Source organism: Danio rerio, chromosome 17, assembly GCF_049306965.1.
Source record: "Danio rerio strain Tuebingen ecotype United States chromosome 17, GRCz12tu, whole genome shotgun sequence".
NCBI lineage: Eukaryota > Metazoa > Chordata > Actinopteri > Cypriniformes > Danionidae > Danio > Danio rerio.
In genome coordinates, this window is record NC_133192.1 from 23,023,803 (window position 1) to 23,040,000 (window position 16,198).

Sequence of the window (16,198 nt, forward strand, 5' to 3'; positions counted from 1 at the left end):
GTTCTAAAAGATATAATGAATATTCTGATGGGTGTTTTGAGCTGAAAATTTACAGACACAATCTGGAGACACAAAAGACGCATCTTAAATCTTGAGAAAGGGGTCAAATAGGTGCCCTTTAAAAGACCAATAGATGTTTTTTGGAAATGGGCTCATTTAACAAGTGAGTTTTACCATTTTTAAACCCATTCAGCCAATCTCTGGGTCTGGCAGGAGCACTTTTATTTTAATTTAGCATAAATCATCGAATGAGATTAGACCAATAGCATTTAGCTTAAATAATTAATGAGGTTTAATCATTTTCCCTTTTAAAGCTAGACTCTTCTATAGTTATATTATTTACTAAGAGAGAAGGAAAATTAAAAATTGCTATTTTCTAGGCCAATCTGGCTCATAAAGGCTGCAGCCCAGGAACCCACCATGGGGAGGGGCCTACAGATGGCAGATAAGCATAATAAATACAAATTAATGTTGTTTTAATATTATTTTAAGGTTAAACACTTATTTATTTAATCACTTTTTTTGAGGAAATGGCAAAACAAATGGATGTGAATTCTATAGCCTTCTAGTGATTGACAGATGTGTGGGTGATATTACACAGTGCTGTTACCTAGTTACCTAGCTGGGGACTATTTTCAGGTGCTGCATAATATCATTGCGCCTGCTATAGCCGTGGTACTAAAGCAAAGATCCTTAATTATTACGCCAGAATGAGAGTATAGTTTTCAGCCTTAACAAGATGGAGACAACTGAAGCGATTGCTTTTTACTGTTTGTGGCCTGTTGGTGGAAGGCCAGACAGTGATTCCTGAATGAGGACATTTGAGTTCGGCGGTCTAACTACATAAGAGTCGGGCTTTAATTAGGAACAGTATAAAATGCTGATGGTCTAATCTGTTTCAGCTATTTATGCTAAGCTAAGCTAAAAGTGCTCCCATCTGACCTTCCACGTGAAAATTTTGAGTGAACTGTCCCTTTAACTACATATTTAATTCGATCACACTTTTTAACTACGTGGCATGAGAATGACATTTAAAGTTTTTCCCCCTTCACTAGATATTTAGCTGGAGAATTAATTTTGGGTTCTCCTAATTTGAAAGCAGCCTTGACATTTACTTTAACCAGAGGATCAGTTTACATCCATAACACACACGCAAAACACACACCAACTCACACATCAACTCTAGTGCATTTCCATCTCACTCACTGCATTGTCTTTCTTACACCAGAAATCACTGTTTGCACTGCAGCATGAAGAGATGAAACACACACACACACACACACACACACACACACACTCATTAGTGGCCACGAAAGTTCGCCGCTGTCCTCTGTTACCACGGAAACTCCCACGCTGTCTGGGCAGTGGGTGTGTGGTGGTCCATCCCATGATCCTTTGTGACAGCATGAACGATTTGGACCAATCAGTGGAAGCAGAGCACAGATCTCATTATTCTTCTTGAGGGGGCGACACGGACAGCCTGTCTTGATGCCAAACATAGGCTTTTATCTCTATCTCTTTACTCCATAATTCAATACATAAAAAAATCTAATTTGTTGCTTAAATATTGGTCCAGATCACTTAGCCAGGAAAAATGAGACTTTACGTGGAGCCCTAATCATCTTGTTTCTTTTGCCTTGAAATTCATTTTTTAAGTTTTAATTTTGTTATATTATATTGGATTACAGGTAAACAAATAACTAAATGAAATGTTATTTCAGAAATTTGTTTTAATTGGTGCTGTCAAATAATTAATCACAACCAAAATAAAAGGCTTGTGTGTGTGTGTGTGTGTGTGTGTGTGTGTGTGTGTGTGTGTGTGTGTGTGTGTGTGTGTGTGTGTGTGTGTGTGTGCACGCATGCATGCGTGTGTGTGTGCGTGTGCGTGTATTCATTATATGTATATGCTGTATACATATAAACCTGTAGAAAATGCAACAGTTTTATATTATATATAGATGTTTATATCTCTATATAATGTGTATTCGATGAGATTATTTTATATGTATCTCACGGTTCGGATCACACTACAGTTTTTGAGTCACAGATCCGACAATATCATTTACTTTAATTTGTTTAAAAATATCACTGCAAAACTCATTGGTTTTAACAAACATAACTTAGAACCTGTAGTTTTAATAAAAATAAACATCAAGAAAGAACCAGCTGAAAAAAAGTAAGATTTTCAATACACAAAATGATCATTGCTGCTGTTGCTGATAATGCTAAACATAGAAATCTAACATCTTGTACAAAATATCTCATTTATTTTCAATTAATGATTCAACAGTTCACACATAAAACCTCTTGTTTATATATATATATATATATATATATATATATATATATATATATATATATATATATATATATATATATATATATATATATATAAATATATATATATATATATATATATATATATATATATAAATTCACATATGTTATGCATTATATAAATGCACATTTTAGTTTTTTGGATGCAATTTAATTGCGATTAATCGTTTGACAGCACTAATTGTATCATTGTTATATTTGTCCACAATTTTTAATAGCTTATAATTTAACAGAATGAATATAATACAATATAATACAATACAATACAATATAATATAATATAATATAATATAATATAATATAATATAATATAATATAATATAATATAATATAATATCAGTAATATAATATAATATAATATAATAAAATATAATATCAGTAATATAATATGTGAATTATATTATATTATATTATATTATTATTATATTATATTATTATTATATTATATTATATTATGATAGTCCACAGTTCTCAAATATCAACAGACTGACTAAAATATCATGAAATAATATTTATTTCACAGATATAGTCTTGCATTATCAGTAGACTGAAAATCTGATTTAAAATGCCATGTAATGTTACATTAGTTCACAGTTGAGGACATTTAATATCATTTGACCAGTGCAGCTTGCCAGCCATGCTTTGGCTTGTTTGTCCTTCATATGTTGATGTTGGGCTGCTGGTATCTGTCTTGCCACAGGACATAATCTACCTTTAGTCCACTGGATTCATGTTTCTAAATGGCACATTAGCTGAAGCTCCGCAAAGAAACCTTCATCGTTTCCTTCTCGCTGGGTTTCTATTGTCAAACACAGGGAAGTGTTGAGCTTTAATGTTAATTTTTTTCTATATTTCTTTCTCCAACATGACACCATATCAATCTGCACCTATTAAAAAGGCTGAGAATTGAAGGTTGACCGAGCCCAGGGCAAGGACAATGTCCAAATGATCCATTTAGATGTGCATATTTTGTGCTCCAGTGGATTGCACTGATGTTAATCATGTTGAATTGGATGATGCCATTGTTTCTATATCCCTGAATATGAGACAGACATATGTGTGTGCTGTAATTTCCACAAACCCTGGAAATGTGAGCGATGTACGCATGATCTGCACAGTAAACACTATGAAATGTAATACCCTGAGGATTTAGATGCTCTGCATGGGGTTCCATTGCTGGCTCATTCTGCCAGATTCAATATGGTTGTGTGTGTTGCATATGATGCAAGGCTTGCACCTACAATTCAGGCTCTGTCAAGTCATACTCTGGATTTCAAAACATCAAGAATGACTCTGTTCAATTAGTTCTTTGGATTTAGTTTTCATTGTATTTTGTGCTACTTTTTAATTTAGTTTAATTTTTTTAAAATATATTAATATAAATATATGTTTAAACTAATAACACCCTCTCATGCCATTCCAATCTCCTGAGATTCATCTTCAAAACACATTTTACATTTTAGATGAAATTCAAGAGCTCCCTCATTCTTCGTAGTCAGTAATAGTCTTGGAGATATTTAAAGTCCAGAAAAGGAACCAAAAACTTTGTTACTTTAGTGGTTCAATGAAAAATGTAAGTATGGTTTTGTCTACTGTATATATTATCTCCCACTACAGGTCATGTAGTACAATGTATTGCCATTAGAGTGAGCAGTAAAAACATACAAACATCAAATTCATACATTCATTCATTTTATTTTCCGCTTAGTCCCTTTATTAATCAGGGGTCGCCACAGCGGAATAAACCGGCAAGCATGTTTTTACGCAGCGGATGCCCTTCTAGCCGCAACACATCCCTGGGAAACAGACTCTCACTCACACTCATACACTATGGACAATTTAGCCTACCCAATTCACCTGTTCCGCATGTCTTTGGACTGTGGGGGAAACCGGAACCAGAGGAAACCCACGCGAACGCAAGGAGAACATGCAAACTTCACACAGAAACGCCAACTGACCCAGCCGAGGCTCAAACCAGTGACCTTCTTGCTGTGAGGCGACGAAACAAGTACTAAATTGTGCATAGAAAACATGCATCCTAATCTGATACAATAGATGATTTTTATTTGAATTTTTATTTTTTTGTGAGCTAAAGTGTGTTCTTTGAGGTTCGATTTGATTGATTTTAGAAGCACAGATGTCAGATGGAATGTTTTGATAATGTTTTTGGTTTCTTTTCTGGACTTTGAAATTGCTCTGGACCATTGCTGTCTATGAACAGCCAGAGAGCTCTCAGATTTAATAAAAATATCAAAAATTGAGTTTTGAAGATGAACAAAGGTCTTGGGATTGCAATGGCATGAGGGTGAGAAGTAAGAAGTTTAAATTTTTAGATAATCTGATGCTTTTTCCAAACATTTGCGTTTTTCTGCTTAGCCAGCCCGATCTCATTAGGAAATGTAAATATTTTATGTACTGTCAGAAAAGTGTCTAAATTCTTATGATTTCATTCATATGAAAACACACCCTCAAACCCCAGCCCTAACCCAGCCCCTCACTGGGGGATTTGCACATTTACTAAAATGTAGAAATGAATACGAATTAATTAGAAGTGAATTACAAAGTAATACGAATTAGCCACTAAATCAAAAAGTTCAGAAATATTGTGAGATTGTGTTGGTTTAACACACAAGATGATCCTTTTGAAGAATGTTATTGGAAAGAAAACACTATGAAATTAATGGCTATCATTTTCAGCATTTTTTAAATTATCTTCTTTTGTGTTCAACAGAAGAAAGAAACTCAAACTGGCTTCTGACAAGTGGAGGGTGAGTAAATGATGACCGAACTTTCATTTTTAGAACTGTCATTCTAACTTTAAGGTGTCTGAAAAAAGAAAGAAAAAAAACATTGTAATATGCTGAAATGTGCAATGAAAGTATATGTATGGTTTGTATGGTTTTTGGTAGTTTAAAAAGATTTTTCATATTTATCAAAGTTGTTTGTGTATTTATGGCTCCATCTGGTGGTTGAGCAATTATTTTCCAGTCCAGTCAGATGTAAAAATCGAAATGCAGTGGTCCTGACTGTTGTTAATTATGTACACACTGCATTTCTGATATCTTATCATTATTGTGTTCTGTTTGAACTGGAGCTCTGACCAATCAAATATTAATACTCATTTCATAAGCAAAAACATCTGTCTGAAAATAAAATGTTTTGAGCTGCACACACAGGCACCTACTAGGCACTGGACTAACAGGCTTGAAACATGGCAAACTTAATGTTTTCATATGAACTATTATTAATTTAGCAAATTGTAGAAATCTATTATGCATGGAATATTCATGTGTGATGTTATGATTTGGGAAGGTCAGAAGCTTTTTTTAGATGTTGCCAGATACTGGCGAGATGGAAATAAACCAATTTGCTGTGTGGAAGCAGAGAATCCAGCATTCATTCCTGTCTGCTCATCAGTGTCACTGTAAATCCTGCTTGACGGAGCAAATACTATTTTTGAAAAATGTGGTGAAAAACAAGCAACAAGAGAGCTCATTTCAAACATTTCATTTCACACCGGCCCTCATCGGGATGTGGAAATGGCCCGTTTCAATCTTGAGCCCCTACAAACAGATCAGATTTGAACAGACCATTTTTTAATAAACAGCAAATGCTGTATTTATACATTTATATTTTTGTTGAAATGGTAAAAACATGCATGTCTGATACGATTAGGCCATGAGCCCTGTAATACACCACAATGTATAAATGTATATTTTAATTGAAGTTATGCATATAAAAAATATAGGGTGGTGCAGTGGGTAGCCCTGTCGCCTCAAAGCAAGAAGGTCAATGGTTTGAGCCTCGGCTGGGTCAGTTGGCGTTTCTGTGTGGAGTTTGTATGTTTTGCCCTTTTCTGCGTGGGTTTCCTCCGGCTGCTCCAGTTTCCCCAACAGTCCAAAGACATGCGGTATAAGTGAATTGGGTAAGCTAAATTGTCCGTAGTGTATGTGTGTGAATGAGAGTGTATGGGTGTTTCCTAGTTCTGGGTTCCAGCTGGAAAGGCATCCGCTGCTTAAAAACATATGCTGGATAAGTTGGCAGTTCATTCCGCTGTGGTGACCCCTGGTTAATAAATGGACTAAGCTGAAAAGTCCTAAACTAAAAACACAAACTTGCAGATATTACAGAAATATAAATACCTGATATATATTAAAATATATACATACCTATATTAGGCTACAGTCCCAAAATAAAAACACAAACCACAATGAATTAATCCATTGATTAAAGTACATTTTATTCCTAGTTATACAGAGATAAACAACTTTTTTCCTTTTTTTTTAAATGAATGGGTCTTTTAAATAAATAAGTCCTTTAATAAAAAAGACTAATTATTATGAAGTTAAATATATCTTATTATTGATATTTATAATTATACTTAATGCAATGCCTGATATGATTATGCCATCAGTTGAGTTATAAAAACAGAAAGCACAATTAATAAATGTATATAATAATTGAAATAATGCAGATATATCAGAGCCTGAAATGCATTAAGAAATATGCATACCTGATATGATTAGGTCATTGGTCTTTTATTAAAAACAGAAAACGCAATTATTATATTTACATTTTAGTTGAAGTAATCATTTTTTATTTATCTGGGGGGGGGGGTGTATTTAAATTAAAATTATATGGAAATGTTATTTAATTAAATTTAATTATTTAATTAAATAAACCGAATACATAATTACAGACTCACCAATATAAAAAACAAAAGCAACATTTTTAATAAAATGTAATGAATGGGTGCAATGAAGGGCAGATGTCTATTTGAGGAAACTTAAAGGGATAGTTCGGCTAAAAATGGAAATTCACTCACTATTTACACAAGTGGCTATAAAACCTTATATTTTACCTTTATTACCTTTATTCTTTTGAACACAGATTTTAGAAGAAAGTTGAACATCTGTAAACATTGGCGTCCATAGTAGGAAAAATCTTACCTAAATGCTGACACTTACAGATAAAACCATCATCAAGTGGTTTAATCAAAGTCTTCTGAAGAGACCGATTGATTTAGAGTTTTATTCACATTTAGATTTTGGATCAGAGTGTCTATACTTTTGTTTGAACAGACTTAGAAATCTGTTTATTTGCATGTGCGTTTGGAACAACAAAGGTGACTAAATGAAGACATCATTTTCATTTAGGGATGACATAACATAGGAATCTCTGTCCTACACAGTAACAGTTACAATCCTGCCTCTATTTTCATTAGATTAAAAATCTCTTACTAACCAAGTTTAAACTTGAGCTTTGGAAATGTAATTTGGCCACTAGAGGGAGTGCTTGAACTTCACTGAAACCATTCTAGCCTCACAAGTCTGTCATCACTGCTCAACAAACCTAATAAACACATCATCGGCATCCCATAATGCTCATGTGTGTGTTGTGCGGGCACAGGCCCAGGGGGGGCAGAGAATAAGTGCTGTTTGGTCTGTCCTCAGAGGTCAGAGTCAGGGTTAATCTGTGGTGTTTAGCAGGACTGTGAGGCCACTATTGTGTGACTGAGTTTAAAAGATGAATGCCTGCTCAAACCATGAGCAGAAATGACAAATAAACTACTAACAATGACTACAATACTATCCACACCAGCAGATCATATAATTTTGTTTATTATTTGTGCAAACTGCTTCTTTTTGTTTACATCTAATTTAAATGCTTTAACGCTTGTCATCTGCTGTTTTAACACAGGGTTGATTCTGATTGGATGTCAGAGTTTGTTTTGTTTTTTAGTTTATAATTTGGAACAGCATTTTAAAAGAGGTTTTAACTATGTTCTTTCTTTGTGACAAGTTCAGTGGTAGTGTTTACTGCTATTCTTTATTATCACTAACATCATATGTAACATCATATTCTAGACAGAATATTGGGGCTCGTCTGGCTTGTTTTGATTAATTGCTTTACAAAGTACATTTTATCTATATGGGATAAATATGTAGAATTATATCATTGTACAGTTACATCACTTATTCAATTTACAGATAAACCAATCGCAGATTTTGTTCTGTGGTCTTATGAGACAGTAAAGTGTCTGTCAGATGCATACCCATTATGAATCTTGCTAGAAGTAATAGGTCATCTGGGTAATTTTGACTATACTTTTTATATGCAAATATACGTCTATTGTCACATTGTTTTTCACTACTATAAAGTAGGGAAGAATGCAATTTTGGATCCTGGAGAAATTCTATCTTTATTGTTCTCATGTATTTATCTTTTTTTTTTGTATTTAGCATACAAATAAGGATAATTTCACACACTCTTAGAAAAAAAAGGTATTAGGCATATAGAAATATTCAAATTGAACCAATAAAACTTTACACTTGCACTCATCGGCCACTTTCTTAATACTGGGTTGGACAGCCTTTTGCCTTCAGAACTATTAATCCTTCATGACATAGATTCAACAAGGTTCTGGAAATATTCCTCATAGTTTTTGGTCCATATTGACATGATAGCATCACACAGTAGCTGCAGATTTGTTTGCTGCACATCCATGATGTGAATTTCCCGTTCCACCACATCCCAAAGGAGCTCTATTGGATTGAGCTCTGGTGACTGTGTTATTTTCAAGAAACGAGCCTAAGATTATTTAGAATTTATGACATTTATCCTGCTTAAAGTAGCCATCAGAAGATGAGTACACTCTGCTCAAGGGATGGAAATGATGAAAGTCACTTAAATCACCTTTCTTCCCCATTCTAATGCTCAGTTTTATGTGCAGCAGATTGTCTTGACCGTGTCTACATGCCTAAATGGATTGAATTGCTGCCTTGTGATTGTCTGGTTAGAACTTGGACAGGTGTACCTAATAAAGTGGCCAGTGAGTTTACATTACCAAGGCAATAGTTGACAAAGACAAGAGTTAAAAGTTTCATTGCAGCACCACAGTGGAAAATTAAACTGTTTCTGTGCTGACCGGTTCTGCACTGAATGGAATGGTTTAGGAAACAGTAGTGTTTGAAGGAAAATCCAATCCTTTTCTGGAATATATCTGGACTCTGTTTCTGTTTTTAGAGGGTCAGAGCTCTCAGATTTTATCTAAATTATCCCAATGTGTGTTCTGAATATGAATGGAGGTCTTGGGGGATTTGGAACAACATGAAAGTGAGTAATTAACAACAGAGTTGTAATTTTAGTGTGAACTAATCTTTTAATGCATACAGATTAAAAAAAAAAAGTGTGACATGGATAAAATCAGCTGAACACTCTGGTTCATGTTTTGTGTTTTGTTACAAGTAACTTATATTCAAAGCTTTTTCTTCAGTGTATAAAGGTGTTCACAGGGCAGCTACTAATTAGCACTCATTACTAAACTGTCACATACAGTAATTAAGCTCCTATTTAACAGTAATTTGGCTAATTTGCTGATCGAAGTAAAAGTAGAAACAAATTAAAGTACGTTTATTATAATCCTGGACCAACCAGAGCATAAATGTCTAGCTCAAGGGCACAATGAAGATACAGTTTCATTTTGTCGGTTTTTAAGCTGCAGTCTTTCAGCTTTACAGTTTTGAAAACCACTCTGAATGAAATTAGATTAGATAGACTATTAGTAATAGTTTTTTTTAGGCATTTGTTAGGCTGTAATAAGCATTTGTTTAATTATAATCACATCAATGTACTTGTTGTCACACCATGAGCAGCTTGCGAGGGGAAGTAAGGGCTCTTAGCTAAACACAATGAGATCCTCTGATGACCTTTCAAGTGTTGCAGAGGAATGTAAGCAGATCAGGCAGGTATGTGAAAGAGATCGTCCTTGTGAAAACCGGGCTTGTTGGAACTATGGCGCTTTGAACGGAAATCTGTAATTTTAACTATCAAGGAGGAGAAGGTTGGAAAGGTCGACAAGAATCATAACTGTTTTCCAAAACTATACATGATAGTATTGTTAGCTGTGACTCAAGTTGTTTGTGAGTAGGCTTCAATGATATAGATATTTTGGACTTTTCCTCTTACTGAATGTGTCTCTCCATCTCTATTTATCTGTACTAGGGTGAAACGGTCTGTTCGGTGAATCTGCCACTGGGTGTAAGATGATATTTTCGTCTCTCTCTCTGCCGTCTTAGTGTCTTTATTAGCAGGTAATGTCCTAAAAGAGGATTAGAGGAGGAAAAGGAGAGACGTGGTCCTGTGGATGGATGAATGGCAGAAGGGATGGTTAAAAGAGGGACGGGAGGTTAGGTTAAGGAGAAGACGAAAGAAGAGATCCCAATGCTCGGGGATATTTGGGGAGATTATCTGTATGTCAGATAGATGTGGAAAGACAGACATTTAGCCTAAGTATTAATTGAGTAAAGTGAGGGTGTGAATTATGGCCTATATACTCACATATGAATGTAATTTGTATATAATGTATATGTACAGTTGAAGTCAGAATTTTTAGCCCCCCTTTGATTGATTTATTTATTTTTTTCGTTTTAAAATATTTCCCAAATCATGTTTAACAGAGCAAGGAAATGTTCACAGTATGTCTGATAATGTTTTTTTCTTCTAGAGAAAGTCTTATTTGTTTTAATTTGGCTAGAATAAAAGCAGTTTTTTAATTTTTTAAACACCATTTTAGGGACAATTATTAGCCCCTTTAAGCTATATTTTTTTCTCGATAGTCAACAGAACAAACCATTGTTATACAATAACTTGCCTATTTACCCTAACCTGCCTAGCTAACCTTATTAACGTAGTTTAGCCTTTAAATGTCACTTTAATCTGTACAGAAGTGTCTTGAAAAATATGTAGTCCAATATTATTTACTCTCATCATGACAAAGATAAAATAAATCAGTTTTTAGAAATGCGTTATTAAAACTATTATGATTAGAAATGTGTTGAAAAAAATCTTTCCGTTAAACAGAAATTGGGGGAAAAAAATAAACAGGAGGGCTAATAATTCAGGGGGGCTAATAATTCTGACTTCAACTTTATGTGCTGTATGTTAGCAATTCGTTATTCAGCACTCTCAACCCAAATTTAGGTAAAATATTGACAAACACAACTTTTGGGTTAAAATGTCATTAAATGCCTTAACTTTTAACCATAGTTTACTCAAATTTGTGTTGAAACAATCCAACAGCTTTTGAGTGATGATAGCAACAAAGTTTTTAAAAGTTTGATGTTTAGTCAGGTCTTCCAAAGCCGTCTAACAGTGCTCTTCAGTATCAAAACCCTTTCATTCTTAATCAACCTCTTAATTGTCCCTGTCTGATATGTGGAACATTTTATCAGTGCATATATATATATATATATATATATATATATATATATATATATATATATATATATATATATATATATATATATATATATATATATATATATATATATATATATATTTTTTTTTTATGTCTGGATTTTAACTTAACACTCTTAATTGGCTCAATTTAAAGATCTTGTTGCGAAGTCTAAAGCACATGGTGCAAAAGGCTGTGTCCAATTCCACTTTTGCTATTTTAAGGACGAAAAAATAGGATTGGGGCTAACAAGGTTGTGCTTATTCTCTTAATGAGTTATGGGTGTGTTTTGAGCATAACATGCATTAAACCGATCAGTCTCACATCTCACATTCCCCTTAAGATTAAGTTGCATTGCGCCTTGGCACATTTGATATTTACAGGGAATAATTTGTTAGTGAAAAAACTGAATGCTTCACTAGCGAGAAAACAGTTAAACAGACCATCTGCAGCACAAGGATAAAGAATGAGCTTCTTCTATTCAGCCTCTTTACTTTCTTACTTTACTTTTACTCTACTCCTTTACTTTCGTGGATAAAGAAATAGTGTTGTACGCGTTTAAGTTTCGCTTAAGCGCAATGATTTGTTTCAAAACTATTTCTAAATTCAGTTCTAGTTTCCAGCAAATGAATAAATTAACAATAATAAAGAAGTGTTATATGCAAGGACTTGTGCTATTCTTATGCCCCATATGGTCCAAAACCTGAAATATAAAACAAATAATAATATGCACATAATGAATAACCCTGCTAATAATAATAATATTACACAAATGCAAATTGTCATGAATAATTAACAACATTTTTTTGTAATATTTTAATCTTTTAATTATTTTTCATTTGTAAATATATTTGTGTATTGCTGTACATCCTGTGTGTATTAAGCAATGTGTACACATTTAAGGTGCAACTAATGCGCTCTGCCCTGGACTTTAGTCCAGCTTTCAGTTGGTCAATGATGTGGTCTGTTCTAGTTCCTCAAAGAGCAACACGCCAACAATGCACCTTTACACACCTGCTTTTTAGACCTGCACACCCATGAGTCCACAAAGCAGCGCAAATGAATTTGCTATTTAAACAACCTAGTGCAAAACGTGAAAATTAGAGTTTTGCTGGTCTGAAAATAGCAACACATTGTGCCAAACACGTCTTGCTCTTAATTGCGCCAGATGTATGATAGGGCCCTTCATGTCATTTGAGTATATTATATAGCATTTTCAACTCTGAATTCAAAAAGAGTTCAAGTTACTATAAAATACCATATTTTGATGTAAATTAATGGCCAAGAAGCATACGTTTTATTTTTTGAAAAAATGCCCCCCTTTGAACCAAATCAACCAGCTACACAATCACAATCACAACATTACGAACTCTGAAGCCCAACCAGACAAAATAGTTTTAATAATAATGATCATGATAATAATAATAAGTAGAAGAGAAAGAAGCAATATAATAGTTATTTATTTATTTGAAAATGAAAGATAAATATAAAACTACAAAATTTATTTAAAGATCTTTATTACATTAAACATGTTACATTTTTGCCCCACAATTTGCTTATTTTTTGATTGTTGGAGAATTATTTGCACAATCACGGTTAAGGTTTTTTTTTCCACCAGAAATTCCACTTTTTAACATAATTATTTAATAATAAAGTTTGAATAATGTGGTTTGATGGCTTCACCAACAGCATAAAATAGCTTTGTAGCACTAAGTAGGTCTGTTTTTAAAAGTTTGTTTTGTATAATTTTATAAAAATATCAATTTCCTAAATTAAGAAATGGAAAAGATTTTTTTTTTCCCCCAGAAGTTGTTAGGTAACAGTCCAGTGGAATTTAAAATGTATATTCTGCGAACAGACAGATGTTAATAAAGTTGTTTATACAATGACCAAGTAGTACATTAATTCTGAATAATTGAGGATATGAACTATTTGTGGCAGCCACTCTTGAATTTCAGGGTCATAGCTGGGACATTACTATGTTTTTGTTTTCTTTTAATATTGTGGTCTTATTATAAAGTACATGAATTCTATTTTAAATGTGAGAAGTCCACTTAATTTTATCTTCTTAAAGAATCTGTTTCTTGTCACTCATAGATAAGTAAAGATGCTTTAAAAGTGATTCAGTGTGTCAAACCATATAAAACGTCTCTTTTCTGAACTTTCCCCCTGCGGAAGTGTCTACAGCTTTAGTGTAACCTGCCCTTCTGGAGGTTAATGTGAGGGAAATCAGATTTGGGTAGGAGGCATCTCTAAGCCTCTGGAAAGTAGAGGAGCAGAGAGTAAGAAAGAGCTTTTTGTGTTGTGTGAGGATTGAACGCTACGCTGTATGGCCAATTGACTTCTTCTCCAATTCATCAAATGCACTGTTTACCTAATCTGTCATAGCATTTCAAAACGCATTAAAACCACAGGCAGATAAGCTCGGCATTCCTACTCCTGAGTCAGGATAGTCTTACCTTCACCAAAAAGCCCAACCATTTCTCTCTCTCTCCCCCAGAGGATTAGCTCTTGTGTGAAATGCATACTGTAAAGTGCTACCACATCTTGCTTAAGGACAATTCCACCCACCCCTTCCAGATAAATAAAGTATTATTGTGCAGTTAAGGAAGATTAGAAGTTAGAGCAGGGGGTTGGTGCTTGCGGCTTGAGGATTGCGGATATCTGAAATTGAGTTTAATGCCACGCTTATCTGAATTCTTCCCCTCTTTAATAGTGCACACTGTTGTGTGTGTGGCAGAGGGGGAGGAAGCAAGGAGATGGGGTCGTATCCTCTACAGTAAGGCGCAAGAAGGAAATCGTGAATTGAGTTGCATTAAAGCCTCTTTTTGTAAAACAAGACCGACAGCAAAGTGAATTGGCATGGCAAGACGTGGAGGAAAGGGCCAGATGCGAGGTGTCGGTTGCAAATTGAACTTGGACGGTGTGCGAGAGGCCCGTCGGGTGTTATACAAACTGCTTAACACATCATTCATCTTGTCTAGGGAATAATATACTGTAACCAAGGATGTGCTGTTGCACCATATTTCATTTGCAGACTGCCCATAGCTTATACAAGACAGTTCATTTTGTTTTGGATCACACCGGCTTTCATTGCATGTGTTTTGCGCAAGAAAGTCAAGATTGTCAGTGCCGATGGTCTTGTGGCCAGTGTCAACATCATTACGGGCATCCCGAGTTTAAACTCGCGGAACTTTCCCTATCCAATTGCCTCTTTCTCTCTCTTTCTCCAACTTTGTTTCCTGTCATCATGCTGTCCTGTTAAAATGAAAGTAAAAATACCAAAATAAATCTTTAAAACAAAATTAAAGAGTGGGCCTGTAGCTTTTTTTCTTTCTTTTTTTTCTTTTTGCTTATTTTACCAATTTAAATAGATAGTTGAGTTTTACCTTTTTATTTAAATCCATCGTCTAATTTCCAGGTCTGGCAGGAGCCTTTTGGCTTAGCTTAGTGTAATAAAATTATCTTATAGGTGCTGTATGTAAGATTTTGACTCTTCTAAAGCATACATATACCATAATATGTTTGCAGATATTTCAGAAACATATCAAGTGATCATTCTTGTTTATCTGAAAAACAATGCTGAAGTCAGTTATTCTGCTTTGAAAATGTCTGTTATGTGCCCGAATGCTGTCTTTGTTTTGGTTCTTTTTTTAACCCGCCCAATGACAGTTTGTCCAATTATATTTCAGCACCCTGGGTTGCCTTGTTGGACAATCGCGTATTTCATTCATTCAGTTATGAATGGTCTTAAAGCTTGTGCCCATGACTGAAATGTGACCTCTGGTGGACAGTAGCACACTCTGAAATGAGACGCAGATTCAGAGTACCACAAAAGGTTATGAAATGGCAAATAATATAAACATTACGAGCGTAAACTTTAGGTGAGCAGGTTACATTATAGCCTCGTGTCCTAACAACATGCTACATGACGAGATACGCAGTGATAAGCAGTTTGGCTGTTTGCACCAGACGAAACACGACAGAAATTTAAATACAGCCATTCAAGAAGCACAGAATATGCATTCATTTATGAAATGGTCAGGTTTATACTCTAATTAATATATATTAAATCTTTAACATTATTAAATGCACATGCTAAATCACTGATAATGTTATGTGTTGGTTTTGAGTCACAGATCTAAAGTTCAATATCAAACAGTTCATTTTAATCTCAAGATGAAGTTAACGATCTGCTGCTGCTTTCAGTAGTATGGCAATAAATTTCTTGTAAAATTGCATTCAAACTGATATTGAAAGCATTCATCACTGAATAAAGCACATGAGGTGTACCTGAGATGATCATTGTTAATTTTCTGTTGTTCAGCTGCAAGAAATAGAGTTTCTAATATATCAATTTAAGGTGTTGGTTAGAACCAAAACTCCTTTTAATAGGGATTTTAATGCCTTATATCGCATGATGTTGCTTTTAAATAGAACACGATTTAAATCAGCCTTTAGGCTCAATCGTCAGACTCGCTCCTGTTCATACTTAATCTGGTAACCTGCGCTTGTGTTTGATCCAGGAATGCAATACCTAGTTCAACTATTGGGTGTCAAACTTACATACTGCACCTTTACTTAAGGGGACTTTGTTGCAATATATGGTATGGTATGGTACCA

At 34.3% G+C, this 16,198-nt stretch overlaps 1 protein-coding gene across 13 annotated transcripts in view; it reads left to right on the top strand.

Moving 5' to 3' along the window:
* The window catches only part of ikzf5 (IKAROS family zinc finger 5), a 260,811-nt gene that overhangs the window by 58,339 nt on the left and 186,274 nt on the right, over window positions 1-16,198 (top strand). For 10 of the 13 annotated variants that reach the window (XM_073927087.1, XM_073927095.1, XM_073927081.1 and 7 more), the window contains exon 2: window positions 5,069-5,105. The exons of the other annotated variants lie outside the window; for them this stretch is intronic. The gene's annotated coding sequence lies outside the window, so the exon portion shown is untranslated. The remainder of the gene's footprint in view (window positions 1-5,068; window positions 5,106-16,198) is intronic. 13 annotated transcript variants of the gene reach the window in all.